The sequence below is a fragment of the Mustela nivalis genome, assembly GCF_964662115.1.
Source record: "Mustela nivalis genome assembly, chromosome: 4".
Taxonomy (NCBI): domain Eukaryota; kingdom Metazoa; phylum Chordata; class Mammalia; order Carnivora; family Mustelidae; genus Mustela; species Mustela nivalis.
The window spans coordinates 76223732-76243001 of record NC_139023.1 but is presented as its reverse complement, the minus strand read 5'-3'; positions in this window follow the sequence as shown (position 1 = coordinate 76243001).

The following is a 19270-nucleotide window of genomic DNA, read 5'->3' as shown; positions in this document are numbered from 1 at the left end:
TAAAGCTCAGTAATGATTTAAGTAAAGCAATTTTTTTTTTTTTTGACAGGAAGAGAGCAAGCACATGCACAGGTAATATTTTAAAAAGCAAAGTGCATTTATTCAATTATTTCACTGATTTCTAATTTATCACAAATTTTACATTATTTACATATTTCTGAAATTATACATTAATATAATTAAGAAAATACCTTAAATATTGAAAACATATAGCTTATGTTATGCTCTAAATATACATTTGATATATTAATATGCCAGTCACTTTGCATTTATAATCTAATTTTCAGAGATAAACATTTTTCATGTTCCTTTACATATGAACATGTATACACACATGTATTAACATATATATGACTGATACACTAGTAGTGATTAATAATAAATTGCATTAGTAATAAAAATGGAATTAATAATGATGGAATTAATAACATACACTAGTAGTAATAATGTCTGATTTATCGAATGTCAACTATGTATGATTTTCATTATGGTGATTCTTTCCCCTCATAGTAAGTCTTGAAAGATATGCATGCATTTATTCAGGAGGTTGCTGTCACTTAAAGAAGTCAAAGAAACTTACACTCAGTCTTCTAAATCAAGGAATCTAACTATTCTGTTTGATTATTATATACATTTTTCACCACTCTAGAGCCTTTTTAATATGTTCTCCATAATACATGGATTCAGACATATTTTAATTTTACTACTTCATCAAACATATATTCTACATATATGTATTAATTTAATGTATTTTAGTTTTAAACTGGCTTGTTGTTTTTTATACTTAATTTTAAAGATAACATAAAAAAATAAAGATAACATAAGGACACCTCGGTGGCTCAGTCGGTTAAGCAACTGCCCTCGGTTCAAGTCATGATCCTGGAGTTATGGGATAGAATCCCATGTTGTTAGTGTATTTCTCACTATGAAACCAACTTTACTCTGAATTTCTACACCAATAGGCCTTATAAGTAAAAAACCACATTTAAACAGATATGATGTAATGAGTGACAAAATAATTGTGTAAATAATAGCTCTCACATATTTTCTGACAAAATGAACATTTCCTGCTCAAGATCTCACATTATTTAAGTTACATGGCATTAATGATGTATTTAAATTGAATTAGATTTTTCCATTTATTTTTTTCAATTAAATATAATCTGCATTACATTTAACTTACTATTTCAAATATTTATTGGGTATGTACTATGAGCAAAGTCAAAGGAATATGAATATACATTTTGCTCTAAAAAAGATTTTTATTTTTTTGTAAACAAACTAAGTAAATGTACAAAAAAAATAAAAACAGTATGCATCTTATTACATGTAAATAATGGTGGGGAAACAGCAACACCAACATGGTGTTAAATCATGGAGTAAGCTAGTGCAACTGGGACAAATTAAGGATTTTCCAAGAAGGAGATCATATTTAAGGAGGATTTTACTGGTTGATTTATAGAGAGTGCATTCTAAATCAAAGGCAAGGGATCAGGGAGAGATTAGCTGACTATTCAGGGAATAGCTTGTTTTTCATTTGTGCTGTAGCATATGGAATGTAGAAAAACTAGAGGGAGATAAGGTTTTAAGCTAGGTTGTAGCCTGAAGTGTCAAAAAGTTTGTATATTATATGCCATAAAAAAATTAAGAGTGTTTTTCAGCCATGGTACAATATGAATAGATCTTGCATTAGAAAAATTTATCTTGTAGCAATGCTGAGGTTAAAGTCAAGTGAAGAAGAGCTTTATTCTCCTGTGGAGTCCCTGGGAATACACTAGACAGCTTTACAGACTTTTTAATATATATTTGAATACTGTCTTATGTCAGCCATAATAAATTTGGGTTTTTGTGGTCAAATCTTGTTCCTTACTCTAAAAAAGTAGATTATTCTTGACAAATCTTGCTCATGATATTTACTTTGCATTCAACTGCTTGCTGGGACTTCAATGTGCATAAAACTAGATTCCTTTCCCAGGATTCTCTTTCAGTCACTTGCTTCTCTGATGGCACCGTCAGTTTCCAGTTACTGAGAGAATTCAGGCCATCATCTTGAACTACTTTTTTTAATCCTTAACCCAAACAATAAATGCTTATTTTAGCTCTCCACTCCAGTCCATTTCTCTGTCTCTCATTATCACTAACCTCATCATTTATTATATCTTCCAAATTGTTTGTATCTACTATAACTTCTGGCTGATTGTGTTCCTTATATGTTGTTTGGATAGCTTTTCCAAGTGCTCTTTGTCTTTCCAAATGCTTTCCAAATGCTTTTGGAAATGCTGTCTTTCCAGATGTTGTTTGAATAGTCTTTCCAAAATAGTAACCTAAGGATGCCACCTCTGTTTCAAATCCTTCAGGGAGTCCTCCTTTCCTGCAGGGTAAAGAACATACTACTTAGCTTGGCATGCAAAACCATGGGATTTTTCTGGTCTTTATCTTCCTTTTCTTCGTCTTCTCCCAACACTTCCTTTAGAGAGCTGCCTTCTAACAATGATAAACCCCTTTGAATTTCCTGTAAGAGATTATCTAATTTCTCATCACCAGGCATGAATCTCCTTAGAAAACATTATCCTGTTCTTATCTGTCTTTATACTTCAAAATTCTGTACCTCCAACACTCCCACTCGAGATCACTCCGACCTGATCCACCTGGGTAGCTCAGTTGGTTAGGCTGTTACACATCCAACTCTTACTTTCAGATCAGGTCATGATCTTCAAGTTGTGAGATCATGTCCTATGTCAGATGTGGCATCTGCTTGGGATTCTGTCTCTTCCTTTCCCTCTGACCCTCCCTCCCTGCTATAAACAAACAAATAAATAAATAAATCACTTTGACCGCTATCTTTACAACCTAATCTCTATGACCTTGATCATAATTAATGATTTGCTTTTTGTAGTATCCATATAGAATATTTCTATTGTTAAATATGTTACAAAATGTTCTAATTTGTGCTATATAAATCTTTCTCTGCTATTAGACCAACACAACATGACAACAGGGTGTATCTTTTTGGCATATAGTATGGTACGTGAGATATAAATGATACTCAACAGAGATACCTGCATAAAGAAAAACTGGAGTGTTTTGCCTAAAGAAATGGGGTAAAACAAAAGATTTTAAAGGTAAAATATAATAATCTGAATATTTAATGTGTTTTCTTTTCAGTCCAAACTAAGTTCCATTATAGCCCAGCCGTTAAAAGGAAAGTTAACTAAGGGTTGTTTAATGACAAAAATCATTTTCCCTATGTGGAAAGTGATGAGAATTTAAATATTTTAATATATGTGGTTTTCCTAAAACTTCAGAGTTAAGATTTCAGTATAGTTTAAGTGAGCAAAGACAGAAAGAAGAAGATGGAATTTTTTGATTAGTGTAATCATATTAATCCAATCCAACCAATGCTCCAGGAGAATTTTGGGGTTCTATGTATTAGCTGGTCTAAGTCATTAAATTATGCATTTATACTCATGGTGACATCGCTCATTCTACACAAAGACCCACACTGATACAGGTATTTTCAGTAAGAACACCTAATCATACAATAATAAAGAGCCTTCCTTACTTTATAATGGAAGTCAAATCATCATGGATATGGTTAAATACTAAGGCAGCACAAATAGAAACTATTTTTTCAGTCCTTTATTCACTTTTATTTTATTCCTAATTAGAAATAAAGTAAAAAAAATAACTAAATAATTTTATCTTAAATCAAATATACACATTTACAAAGTAAATATAAAGTAATATAAATTGTGCTTTATATTAAAAATAGGATGGTTCTTATCTCAAACTGCTCTTCTATTTTGAAGGTAAAAAATCTCTTTCTTTAGTCACATTTATATTATATTATGTCACATTATGACATCCATTCTAAACCAGTTCAACAAATTAAATATCAGAGATTTATCAAAAGTAATAATGCATAGAGTTAAGAATTGAACATAGATAAAATATTATGATAAAGAACATAGATAAGTTGACTTAGAAAAAATGTTACTGACTAACCATTAAATTGTGTGAAATCAAATACACAACCAGTTAATGTTTTTAGAAATTAAAACAAATCAGTTACCTTGCTATTATTATCATGATTTTTACTCTCCAAATTAAAATGTCTGTACTGTTATCAATAATGACATGTCAGTTTGCAACACTATCATAATATATTAGAAGAAACTTAATTTAAAAAATGTTAGCCATGCATCTCTTCACATATATTTTCTTTCACAAATAAGATATACACACCATGGATTTAGTTGAAAAAAAATTACAGCTGTATTTCTTTCTCAATTATGTGAGATGAATTACTTTTGATATATTAAACTTAATGATTTAAAATAATGAATGTTTCTACAAAAGTGGCTTCCACCACTTAAAATTCTAATTTTTTTAAAGTTTTTTGTCTCAAGTAGTATTTATTAAGCTGAATAATTTTGTACTAAAAGTTTTTAAAAGTCAGTATCAGGAATGTCTCAATACAAGTGACAACATCATTTTCATGGGTAAAATCACTGAATATTGAAATAAAAAATAAGCATCACTTTAGCACATGCATATAGAATAAGAAGAACTTACAGGAAAACGGAAGTGTCAGTTCAATGAAGGATTGTATACATAGACTTGATCCAATAATCCTGAAGTACATTTTTTTAACAGAGAAAGGAATGAAGAGAAAAGTCTTTGTTAAAACTGCTGTGGCAAGTAAAGGATGCAAAAGCAAGAATTCACCAAATCACAGATATGACATGATTCCAGAAATTATGGAAATAAACTTTCAAAAACGTTTTGAAAAGAAATTGAGAGGATTATAAACAATACTGAGATGTGGAAAATATCAAAGACTATTAAGGACTTCAAAGAAAATAGAAAATGCTTAAATGAGAAGGGATTAGTTATGTAGACTTATATCCATTTTAGCTCTGGGATCTCAGAGTTGCTTGATTTCTTGGGCTTCAACTTCCTTACTTACAAAATAAGAATGTTACTTGTACAAGTTATTCTACAGATATAGTATGCTTCTAACTAGGCAGAATTCGAGAAAGATGGCAACTCTAAACAAATTATAAACTTTATTTGGCCCTGTAAAAGTTCAAACCTCTTTTGCCATTTACCTGGGAAGAAATAAAACACACCATGCAAAATATGTACTATGATATTATCCATGATTTGATGTCATCATTTTAATGCACATAAAAATAGTAAATGCATTCCATGTATTAAAATATCAAAGATAGCACAATATGATAAAATTTATTGTATAATTAAGACTACCAGAAGATAATACTTGGACTAGAAACTGTGGAATTGAGGGCACTTTAATAAAGTGATAAATATAACATATAGATAGCATTTAGGAAAACTATCAGGGATGTTACAGTACTATCAAGCTAATAAGGGGATTAGGGAGATCTGTAACTACCTCTAGGCCTAAAGGAGCAAGATGAGGTAGAGATTACTAGATACCAGAGATGAAAGCTGGATGAAGAGGGCTATTCAAAGTGCACTATGGCCTTGGATTGAGCCAACAAATGGTGACCTGGCAGTGATGGAATAGAGAAAATACACTCCTTGATCCCACTGTTCTACTCTTATGTCCTTCTGATGACCCACATTAGCCAAATCCCCTTGAAAGTCTACAGGAATGAAATCTATACAGCACAGCCTTCTTAGATCCAAGCCAGGTAGAGAAGGGTAGGTGAATCTGGAGGATTAATTATTTCATGAATGTATTAAAAATCCATCAAATATTTTCTTCCTAACAAGTAGTTTAATCTTTTTTAAAAAATATTTATTTGAGGGGCACCTGTGTGGCTCAGTGGGTTAATCATCTGCCTTCGGCTCAGGTCATGATCTCAGGGTCCTGGGATCGAGCCCCACATCGGGCTCTCTGCTCGGCAGGGGGCCTGCTTCCTCCTCTCTGCCTCCTCTCTGCCTGTGTCTCTGCCTACTTCTGATCTGTCTGTCAAATAAATAAATAAAATCTTTAAAAAAATATTTATTTGAGAGAGAGAGAGAGAGAGAGAGAGAGAGAAAATGAGCAGGAGGAAGAGGCAGAGGGAGAGGGAGAAAGAAATTCAAGCAGAATGTGAGCTGAGAGTGGAGCCCGACTGGGGGCTGAATCCTAGGACCCTGAGAACAGACCTAAGCTGAAACTAAGAGTCAGATGCTTAACCAGCTGTGCCACCCAGGTGTCCCAAGTAAGTTTAACCTTAACAATATATACCAATGGGGAAAGAATGGCGATTTGAACCAATACTTCTGAAATTGAATTCTAATTCCATTGTTTCCTAGCTGATTGATATAGGGCGAGTCATATTCCTTCACTATAAAACAGAATTCTTTATGAATTGGAGACAGTAACACATGGTAAAATGTGAGGGTTAAGTGGATTATAATAAAAAATATTCATACAAAATTGAGCACAAAACAAACATTAAGAAATGTTTTCTTTTGTCTTCCTTTTCCCTTATAAATTAAGTTAGTCAGGCTACTCAGATCCATGAATATCCTTTTGTTTTGTTTTGTTTTTTAAATTTTGGACAAAAGCTAAGTTCTAAAAACATCACACCCTAATCAGTTTCACGTTCTTTGAAGGCAAGAAAAAATTTGACTACTTTGAAAATTCTGCCATATTCAAAAAAGTTAAGAAAATCAGAATTAATTTAATGCTCAAAGACTTTTTTTACAAATTATATGCTCTAATTGCATTGTAGAACTTGTGATGTTTCATATATTAGGACAAATAATTCTATACAGAGTAATAAAGCAAGATGATACAATTTAACCATGGCAGTTTACTGTTCTCTTTGAATATGTGTTTTTGAAATTTTTAACAAATTAAGTTTGTATCTAAAAAGAAAAAAAATATATTGAATTAGTGTTTCAGGAAACATAAGTAAAGTCATAACAAATAAATTTTATTGTAAGTCTTAATTTGTTGATGATTAAAAGGCTAGCCTGTGTTTGAACATGTATTCACTACTTTTAAGGAGTGGTTTAAGACAACATTATACAACTAAATAACTCCAGGCTACCTTTCATGACAAAAATAAAAATATTTTAGTTATAAACAGCATTTCAGTACCGTTTCAAAATCTTTCGACCAAATTTAAGTCTCTTAAGCCATTTTCACCTATATGAAAAACAAAATCATGAAAACATAAGCAATTACAATCTCTATTTCTTAATAATCCTTATCAGCCTTTCTTAGCCTTTCTTTTTGCTGATGTCAACCAACAGTTTGGACTATAGGAAAACGTGTTTCATTTCTTACTTCAAAATAGAAAATTATAGATGCAAGTGCAAAACAGATAAGTGCATAGACACTTTGCTACAATCCATTTGTTCTTTTTTTTTTTTTTTTTTTTTTTTTAGTAGGGTCCATACCCAGCATGGAGCTTAATGCAGGACTTGGACTCACAACCCCAAAAGCAAGACAAATGCTGAAATCAAGAGTCAGATGCTTAACTGACTGAGCCACCCAGATGCCCCAATGTATTTGTTCTTTATATTTATTTTTATAGTGACTGGCACTGTTATTACCAACCTATCAAAAAATTATATAACAAAATGTAACAAATCTCATGTTTTAAATATATTATAGAGCTTATTATTTTCAAGAGAAAATAAGGAAAGAGAAACTGAAAGCTACATTTATACTATGGATTTTTTTCTACCTGAATGGCTCATATACACACTATACAAAAGATAAAATACTAAATAAGAATCTTAATTAAGAAAAATGCAATATAAAATAAGGCATTGATTAGTAGTAAAATTTAAGCTTGGTTAATACTAAGTATTAAAATGTTAATATACCATAATTGTATAAAATAAAATATATGTTAAGTCCTACATGAATTATTCAATATATTGATTTTGCTATGTGTAATTGAGAATAAATATGTCTGGTGGTTTAGTTTTTAAATAGTTTTAATATAGTATAGGCAGACATTAAAATCTCCACTTAACCAGAACACATTTTCTAATAACATTTTATGTGAAACATTTCTCTTGCTTATATTATATAAAACTGTAAAAGAAAAAAAAATCATTGTTTTTAATCACATTGTTTTAATTGGGCAAAGAAACTCTATTAATCCCCTTATTACATTTTAATATATTAAAAAAAGTACAAAGACTCATTTCCTACCAATGCTTTGTAAGGAATATTCCCTTAAGAATTTGAATCAATATCCTGGTTTTAAGTGGATATTCAATATAAAGTTTCAATGTATTCATTATAAATATAAACTCTTTGATATATAAGATGTTTTTAAAAATTATCTACATTGTGTCTTGTACTTCATTTATGACTAAACACCTGGGGTCTATTTTAATGTTTTTATCTGAGCCATAATTTCATTACCTGGAGCAATAATGTTTTGTGTGTGTTTGTTTTAAATAACTTTCTACATATATATGTACTCTGGGAGCTTTCAAAGAACCATATGATCTCTAACTTCAACAATCTTGAACAAAGTTCAAAGATAAAGACCCATTATTGTATGTAAGTGATGAATCACTAAATTCTACTCCTGAAACTAGTATTACACTGTATATTAATTAACTGGGTGGCTCAGTGGGTTAAGCCACTGCCTTCGGCTCAGGTCATGATCTCGGGGTCATGAGATCAAGTCCTGCATCGGGCTCTCTGCTCAGCGGGGAGCTGGCTTCCCTCTCTCTCTCTCTCTGCCTGCCTCTCCATCTACTTGTGATTTCTCTCTGTCAAATAAATAAATAAAATCTTTAAAAAAAAAATAAATAAATAAATAAAAACTTGGAACAGCACCAAAAAAAAAAAAAAAACCAGATGCTTATAAATGTTTCTGTTTGTCCATAATTTTCAAATAATTTTAAAAAATGTATTTCTGAAACACAATTTCTGAAAACGAATAGTCTATTTTATGCACACCTGCTCCTGAAATAAGTATCCTCAACTGGTCATCTTTTCAGGTTATTAACTTCATAACTTATTTACTGCTGCCCACCAAGTTGCTTACAAAGTAATAATTAGTTTTTTTTAGCATACTTTACTTCTTAAAGTATAGAGATTTGTAAGTAAAAGCTGTGTGCATGAAGGAATGTATACTGCTTTACTAAATACTTTCATACTTTACTAAATACACAAAATACTTACCAAAGGGAAGCTGTAGTTACGACTCATTTATTTGAAGGGTGGATGTAATTTGCAAGGAATAAAATGTAAGCTGATCTGAACCTGACTTAGTGCTGGAAGTCTTCTAAAATAGATTCGACTATTTTTTTTTTTAAGTTGATACGTCACAAGTTGTAAACCTAAGGTGTACAGCATGCTAATTTGATATATTTATGTATTACATGGTAATGGACATTGAAATGAAATTAATCACATTGCATCATTATAATACAGTATTATTGACTATCGTCACCATACGGTGCATTATATTCCCATTGTTATTGTGTTAGTCATTACAAGTGTGTACCCTTAAATACCATTGATCTTTTCCCCCTACCCCCAATGCCCTGGTAACCACAATTTTACTTTTTTTTTTTTAACAGTTTTGACTTTTTTCTTAGATTGCATATATAAGTGGTATCACATAGTACTTGTCTACCTTAGTCTGACATCTCTATTACTATACTATATAAAAAGTTCACCCACATTGTTAAAAATGGCAGGATATCTTTCCTTCTCATGGTGGAATAATATGCTGTTGAGTATAATAACACATTTTTTCTACCCATTCATCTATTGATGGGCATTTGACTTGTTTCCATATCTTGGCTATTGTGAATAATACTATGATAAATATGGGTGTATATATAACTCATCAAAATTCTGTTCATTTCCTTCAGGGTATATCCAGAAATGGCTAGAGCATATGCTAGATCTATTTTTATTTTTTTCAGGAACCTTCATTTGGTTTCCATAGTGTTTGGATTAATTTACATTCCCACCAACAGTGCAAAGTACTCCCTTTTCACCATATCCTTGTCAGCACCTGTTGTCTCTTGTCTTCTTGAAGATAGCCATTCTAATTAGAATGAGGTGATATCTCACTGTGGTTTTGATTTGTATTTCCCTGAATGTTGAGCATTTCTTCATATGCCTGTTAGCCATTTTTATATCTTCTTCCGATAAATGTTTATTTAGTTCTTCTGCCCATTTTTTTAAACTGAAGTATAATTAACATACAGTGTTATATTTTCAGGTGTAAAACATGATTCAACAATTCTATGCATTACTCAGTGCTTACCACAATAAGTGATACTTCTGTGATAAGTGCTGTCATCATCTTTCACCAAACAACATTATTAGGATATTATTAACTATATTCCCTATGCTGTATTTTCTTACTTCGTGACTTATTTGTTTTATGACTGGAAGTTTGTACCTCTTAATCCCCTTTATCTATTTCATCCATCCCTTCATCTACCTCCCTTCTGGCAACCACCAGGTTATTATCTGTGCGTAAGAGTCTGTTTTTGTTTGCTTTTTGTTTCTTTCTTTCTTTATTTTTTAGATTCCACATATAAGTGAAATCATACAGTACTTGTCTTTATATGACTTATTCCACTTAACATAATACTCTCTAGGTCCATCCATATTGTTGTAAACGACAAATCTCATTCTTTTTTATGGTTGAGTAATACTTTCTTATAATATTTTCATATGTATTTATATATAGTATTTCCATGTATCTATATATAATTCACACATACACATGTACACATAACACATTTTCTTTATCCATCCCTTCATTGATGGACACTTACATTGCTTCCTTATCTTAACTATTGTAAATGGTGCTGCAATAAACATAGGGGAACATCTTTTCAAATTAGTGTTTTCACTTTCTTTGGGTAAATACCCACCAGTGGAATTACTAGATCATATAATATTTCTACTTTCAATTTTTAGAGGAACTTCCATACTGCTTTCCACAGTGGCCTCACAAAATTGTATTCCCACTAACAGTGCATGAGGGTTACTTTTCTCCATGTCTTCATCAGTGCTTGCTATTTCTTGTCTTTTTAATTCTTGCCATTCTGACAAATTTAAGATGATATCTCATTGTGGTTTTGATTTGCATTTCCCTGCTAGTTTGTGATGTTGAGCATCTTTTCATGTGTCCATTGGCTATCTGTATGTCATCTTTGAAAACAAAAATGTCTATTTGGGTCCTCTGCCCAGTTCTTAATTGGCTTAATTTGAGGTTTTTTTGGTGTTGAGTTGTATGAATAATGATTTATATATTTTGGATATTCATTCCTTTTGGCTATGTCATTAAAAATATCTTCTCCCATTAAGTAGGTTGCCTTTTCATTTTATGGATGGTTTGTTTCCTGTGTCTTCTGCCCATTTTTAAATCTCATTTGTTATTGTTGTTTAAGTTGCATTAGCTTTTTATATGATTTGAATATTCTTTATCTGAACTACACTTTGCAAAAATTTCTCCCATTCTGTAGGCTGCGGTTTCATTTTGTTGAATACTTCTTTTGTTGTGCATAAACTTTTGAGTTTGTTATAGTGCCATATGTTGATTTTTTGCTTTTGTTGTTTATGCTTTTGGAGTCATGTCTAAAAAAACATCATTGCCAAGACCAACACCTGTGAGTTTGTACCCTATATTTTCCTCTAGGAATTTTATGGTATCTGGTCTTAATGTTCAAATGTTTGATACACTTTGAGTTAATTTTTGTGAATTGTGTGAGGTAAGGACCAAGTTCCATTGTTCTGCATGTACTTCTCCAGTTTACTTAGCACCATTTGTTGGAATGACTACTCTTCCTCCATTGGGCATTCTTGGCTCCCTTGTTAAATATTAGTTCTCCATAAATGCTGGGATTTAATTCTGGGCTCTCTATTTTGTTCTACTGGTTTATGTGTCTATTTTTGCACCAATACCATGCTGTTTTAATCACATGGCTTTGTAGTGTAGCTTGAAATTGAAAAAAAAAAACAAACTGTGATACTTCTGGGTTTGTTCCTTTTTCTCAGGATTGTTTTGGCTATTGCTTTGGGGTCTTTGTAGTTCCACACAAATTTTAAGATTGTTTTCTCTATGTCTGTGAAGAGTGCTTTTGATATTTTGATAGGGATCACATTGAATTTATAGATAACTTTGGGTTGCATGACCATTTTAAACAATATTTATTATTTGATCCATAAACATAAAATGTCTTTCCATTTGTGTCTTCTTCAACATCTTTCAGGAATCTTATGTTTTCATTGTACAGGTCTTTCACATCCTCAGTTAAATTTATTACAAAGTGTTTTGTTGTTTTTGATACTATTGTGAATGAGACAGTTTTCTTTTTCTGTTGCTTCACCACTAGTATCACACTGATTTCTATAAGTTGATTTTGTAACTTGCAGCTTTATCAAAATCACTGTTTAATTCCAGCAGTTTTGTTGTTGTTGCTGTTGTTGTTTTTTTTTGACTGACTCTTTGGGATTTTCTATATATAACATCATATTGTCATCAACATATAAGATCATATTGTCAGCATATATAAGATCATATTGTCAGCATATATAAGATCATATTGTCAGAAAATAGTAACAATTTTACTTCTTCCTTCCCAAGTTGGATGTCTTCTCTTTCTTTGTCTTGCCTCATTGTTCTAGCTAGGACTTCCAGAACTATATTGAACAGGATCAGTGAAAGTGGGCAAACTTGTGTTGTACCTAATATCAGAGGAGATCCTTTAAATTTTTTTCCATTGATTATAATATTAGCAGTGTGTTTATAGTACATGACATTTACCATGTTGAAGTATATTCTTCTATATCCAATCTATTAAGGGGTCTTATCATGAAAAGATGTTGTATTTTGTCAAACGCTTTTTCTGCATCTTTTAAGATGATCATGTAATTTTTATTCTAATTTTTCACTTTATTGATGTGATGAGTATATTTATATTGATTTGTATATGTTGTAAAACCTTTGTATTCCAGGGGAAATTGCCACTTGGTTGTGGTCAATAATCATTTTAATGTATTCTTGAATTATGCTTCCTAACATTTTGTTATAAATTTTTGCAACCATATTCATCAGGGATATTGATCTATAGCTTTCTTTTCATGTGATATCCTTATTTGGCTTTGATATCAAAGTAATGTTGGCTTCACAGAATGAATCTGGAAGTGTTACCTCTTTCTCGATATTTGAATTGGTAGTAATTCTTCTTAAAATGGTAGAATTCACTGGTACAGCTGTCTGGCCTTGGAGTTTTTCTGTTGGGAGTGTTTTTGATTAGTAGCTTAATTTCATGACTCATTATTGGTCTGTTCAGATTTTCTCGTTCTTCTTGATTCATTCAGGTAGGTTGTATGATTCTAGAAATATATCCATTTTTTTCTAGGCTATGTAATTTCTTATAATTATCTGTATTTCTGTGATATCAGTTGCATGTCTCCTCTTTCATTCCTAATTTTATTTATTTGAGTCTTCTACTTCTTATTAGTCTAGTTAATGGTTTGCCAACTTTGTTTATCTTTCCAAAGAACTAGCTTTTGGTTTCATTGTGACTACTATCTTAATTAAGAGATACACATATTGTAAATTGTATTCTTACTTTATCTTTTTTTTTTTAAAGATTTTATTTATTTGACAGATAGAGATCACAAGTAGGCAGAGAGGCAGGCAGAGAGGCAGGCAGAGAGGAGGAAGCAGGCTCCCTGGGAGCAGAGACCCCGATGTGGGGCTCGATCCCAGGACTCTGGGATCATGACCTGAGCCGAAGGTAGGGGCTTTAACCCACTGAGCCACCCAGGCGCCCCTGTATTCTTACTTTAAAGAACAAATATTGGGGTGCCTGGGTGGCTCAGTGGGTTAAAGCCTCTGCCTTCGGCTCAGGTCATGATCTCAGGGTCCTGGGATCAAGCCCCACATGGTGCTCTCTGCTCAGCAGGGAGCCTGCTTCCCTTCCTCTCTGCCTGCCTCTCTGCCTACTGTGATCTCTCTCTCTCTTTCTGTCAAATAAATAAATAAAATATTTAAAAAAAAATAAAGAACAAATATCATGAGGATAATATACGCTACATAATCATTATTTAATTGGCACTTAGCACAATTCCAAGTGGATCTTGTTTTAGAGTTTATGGGTAAAAGATGAATAAAGCATGATAGATTCAGTTTGACAGCGGGTTGAATTAGATACTGTAGAAGCAGGGTGTTTAGTAAAGAATTATTGGAAGTATAATCAAAATACCCAGGACATTGGTATGGAAATGACTTTAAGAGATATTTCATTAGGGACGCCTGGGTGGCTCAGTGGGTTAAGCCGCTGCTTTCGGCTCAGGTCATGATCTCAGGGTACTGGGATTGAGTCCCACATCGGGCTCTCTGCTCAGCAGGGAGACTGCTTCCTCCTCTCTCTCTCTGCCTGCCTCTCTGCCTACTTGTAATCTCTCTCTGTCAAATAAATAAATAAAATCTTTAAAAAAAAAAAGATATTTCATTAACAGAGAAATAAAAAAATTAAGTGGATAGAAATTAGTGATAAATTTCCCGAGGTCTGGGATGGGTAATATGGTACTAGATCTATTTTTATTCAAAATAAAGATAAAAGGAATGGCAGGTTTTTAAGGATGACAGAGAAGGGATGATACACAGTAATAATTTCATAGCTTTTGACGTTATGTTGTTTGTGGTACATGTATGAGTTAATTTTCAGAAAGTTCTAGATGCACAGAGAAATAGATTGCTATATAGAGTAATATCACCACTTTAAAAGTATGGAAGTTAGTAAAATTGGGATTTTTTATCAACAAATAATCATTCTCTATTATGAACATGTTTTATACTAAGCCTAACTATATAAAATTAATTTAATATCAGCCTTCTGCTAGGCATATCAATAGCCAAATATCAGGGCAAAGTGTAAGCTTCTTAAAGCAAATGTTTCATAACTTTGGTTTAGAATCATATTGTCCTAAGTTTGAATAAAAGGAGGAGGATATGCAGTGGGGATAAATAATTTGTAATCATATGTGATAATAAAGGGCTTTAGAACAGCCCATAATTACAACAATGATGATGACAGCTAACACTTATATAGCATTTTGTAATCATATGTAATAATATGTAATATATGTAATCATATGTAATAATATAATAATAATATGTAATAATAAAGGGCTTTAGAACAGCCCATAATGACAACAATGATGATGATGACAGCTAACACTTATATAGCATTTTGTGTGTACAGGAACTGTTCAAAGGCATAAACTGTTCCAAGTTCTTTACATAAATTAGTTTATACATTCCTCAGAATATGGTTATGAATTTCCATTTTATTCAGGGGACATTTAGACAAATAGATACTTAAATGACTTCCAGCTGTAGTGATTGAGGGCAAGCCACCCAAGATAGGTCACTTTGGCATGAAGATTATTTTAAGTTAAAAGCAATGAAAACTCAGAAAGGAAAAACAAACAAACAAACAAACAAACAAAACAAAACAAAACAAAACACCTCTTCACTTCCTCTTCAGTTACCTAAAAGAATTTAGACAAAGGATCTGCTCTAGGAAGAAAGCCATCACCATAGATAACTACACTATAATGTGAACTAGGTCTAGTAGACAGAGAGGAACCAACCAAGGCTTGTTTGAACAAAGTCCTCTCGCTTTTTCCGAGTGGCTCAGCAAATATTTGTTTACCAAACATGTCCTTTTTTTCATTTTTCTGTGAATTGAATTGAATTCCTTTACTTTGATGTCCCAGACTCCTCCTTACTTCGAAAATGACATATACACCTCATTTTACATGACTGTCTTTGGAATTTCCATGTTTGTGTGGATTCCCATACATACAAAACTAAGTTTGACTTTCTCTTGTTAATCTTTCTCGTGTCAATTTGATTCTTAGTGCCCTTAGAAGGACTTTGAAAGGCAGAGGAAATCCTTCTTCCTCACACAATGCAATTAATAGAATTTATCAAGTTATAAGATATCTTATCTTGATGTTTAAAATATAATTATAAGTTTTCCTTCCTATGCACAAAATACACAGTAATTATGGACTTTTAGTTAATACCTCTAAAATTTAATCTTTGTTCCAAGTAATGTACTAGTTAATTTTTTTCAGTAATACATAATATCTTAAATGCAGCAACTTAAGTTCAACTCAAAGTAGGTTTTAATCAAATAAAGAATATTAAAACCTGATTTAAAACTGGCAACTCTATTTTCTCTATTTTTTTATTTCTCTATTTTACTCTATTTTCTATCTCACATTTTGAGATAATTCTTTATAATATTTAAGAGTAATTGTATATTTTATTTTAAAATATGTAAATAGAGCAGTGCTAATATAAATAATACTAGTGGTCCAACTTATATACCTTAAAAAATTTTATAAATGATATAGCTATTAGAAAATATATCCAGGAGGAGGAGTCAAGATGGCGGAGAAGTAGCAGGCTGAGACTACTTCAGCTAGCCAGAGATCAGCTAGATAGCTTATCTAAAGATTTCAAACACCTGAGAATCCATCCGCAGATCGAAGAGAAGAAGAACAGCAATTCTGGAAACAGAAAAACAACCACTTTCTGAAAGGTAGGACTGGCGGAGAAGTGAATCCAAAGCAACGTGAAGATAGACCCCGGGGGGAAGGGGCCGGCTCCCAGCAAGCGGCGGAGCAACCGCCCACAAAATCAGGACTTTTAAAAGTCTGTTCCACTGAGGGACATCGTTCCAGAGGAGAGGCTAAACCGGAGCGAAGCCCACGTGGGGTCAGCATGGCCTCAGGTCCAGCAGGGTCACAGAAGGATCGGGGGTGTCTGAGTGTCACAGAGCTTGAGGGTATTGGAATGGGAAAGCCGGCTACAGAGACAGAGCCAACAGTGAGCTCGCAGCTCGGGGTGACCTTGAACCGGTCGCAGGCTCGGGGAGCTCGGAGCGCGGCCGGAGGTCAGGCAGACGGGAATAACTGGCGCTGTTATCTGAGGGCGCACTGAGGAGTGGGGCCCTGGGCTCTTGGCTCCTCCGGGCCAAAGACCAGGAGGCCGCCATTTGTATTCCCCATCCTCCAGAACTCTACAGAAATCGCGCAGGGAACAAAAACTCCTGAAAGCAAACCCGAGCGGATTACTCACCCGGGCCCCTGATAAGGGTGGTGCAATTCCACCTGGGGCAAAGACACTTGAGAATCATTACACCAGGCCCCTCCCACAGAAGATCAACAAGAAATCCAGCAGATACCAAGTTCACCTACCAAGGAGTGTGGTTTCAATACCAAGGAGTGCAGCAGAATTCCAGAGGAGGAGAAAGCAAAACACGAAACTCATGGCTTTTTCCCTGTGATTTTTTTTAGTCTTGCAGTTAATTTAATTTTTTCTTTTTCATTTTTTGTTTTTTTTTCTCGCCTTCTGGTAATTTTTTTTTAACTTTTACCTTTTTCTTTTTTAATGTTTTTTAACTACTTTATCCAATATATATATTTTTTTCATTTTTATATTTTTCTTATTTGTTTTCTTTTTTTAAATTCTTTTCTTTTCTTTTTTTTTTTCTTTCTTCCTTTTTGGAACCTCTTTTTATCCCCTTTCTCCCCCCTCACGATTTGGAATCTCTTCTAATTTGGTTAAAGCATATTTTCCTGGGGTTGTTGCCACCCTTTTAGTATTTTACTTGCTCCTTCATATACTCTTATCTGGACAAAATGACAAGACGGAAAAATTCATCACAAAAAAAAGAACAAGAGGCAGTACCAAAGGCTAGGGACCTAATCAATACAGACATTGGTAATATGTCAGATCTAGAGTTCAGAATGACAAATCTCAAGGTTATAGCCGGGCTCAAAAAAGGCATGGAATATCTTAGAGAAACCCTCTCGAGATATATAAAAGCCCTTTCTGTAGAAATAAAAGACTAAAATCTAACCAAGTTGAAATAAAAAAAGCTATTAATGAGGTGCAATCAAAAATGGAGGCTCCCACTGCTAGGATAAATGAGGCAGAAGAAAGAATTAGTGATATAGAAGACCAAATGACAGAGAATAAAGAAGCTGAGCAAAAGAGGGACAAACAGCTACTGGACCACGAGGGGAGAATTCGAGAGATAAGTGACACCATAAGACGAAACAACATTAGAATAATTGGGATTCCAGAAGAAGAAGAAATAGAGAGGGGAGCAGAAGGTATACTGGAGAGAATTATTGGGGAGAATTTCCCCAATATGGCAAAGGGAATGAGCATCAAAATTCAGGAGGTTCAGAGAACGCCCCTCAAAATCAATAAGAATAGGCCCACACCCCATCACCTAATAGTAAACTTTACAAGTCTCAGTGACAAAGAGAAAATCCTGAAAGCAGCCCGGGAAAAGAAGTCTGTAACATACAATGGTAAAAACATTAGATTGGTAGCTGACTTATCCACAGAGACCTGGCAGGCCAGAAAGAGCTGGCATGATATTTTTAGAGCACTAAACGAGAAAAACATGCAGCCAAGAATACTATATTCAGCTAGGCTATCATTGAAAATAGAAGGAGAGATTAAAAGCTTCCAGGACAAACAAAAACTGAAAGAATTTGCAAACACCAAACCAGCTCTACAGGAAATCTTGAAAGGGGTCCTCTAAGCAAAGAGAGAGCCTATAAGTGGTAGATCAGAAAGGAACAGAGACCATATACAGTAACAGTCACCTTACAGGCAATACAATGGCACTAAATTCATATCTCTTAATAGTTACCCTGAATGTTAATGGGCTAAATGCCCCTGTCAAAAGACAGAGGGTAACAGAATGGATAAAAAAACAAAACCCATCTATATGTTGCCTCCAAGAAACTCATTTTAAGCCCGAAGACACCTCCAGATTTAAAGTGAGGGGGTGGAAAAGAATTTACCATGCTAATGGACATCAGAAGAAAGCTGGAGTGGCAATCCTTATCTCAGATCAATTAGATTTTAAACCAAAGACTATAATAAGAGATGAGGAAGGACACTATATCATACTCAAAGGGTCTGTCCAACAAGAAGATCTAACAATTTTAAATATCTATGCCCCCAACGTGGGAGCAGCCAACTATATAAACCAATTAATAACAAAATCAAAGAAACACACCAACAATAATACAATAATAGTAGGGGACTTTAACACTCCCCTCACTGAAATGGACAGATCATCCAAGCAAAAGATCAGCAAGGAAATAAAGGCCTTAAAGGACACTGGACCAGATGGACATCACAAATATATTCAGAAAATTTCATCCCAAAGCAACAGAATACACATTCTTCTCTAGTGCACATGGAACATTCTCCAGAATAGATCACATCCTCGG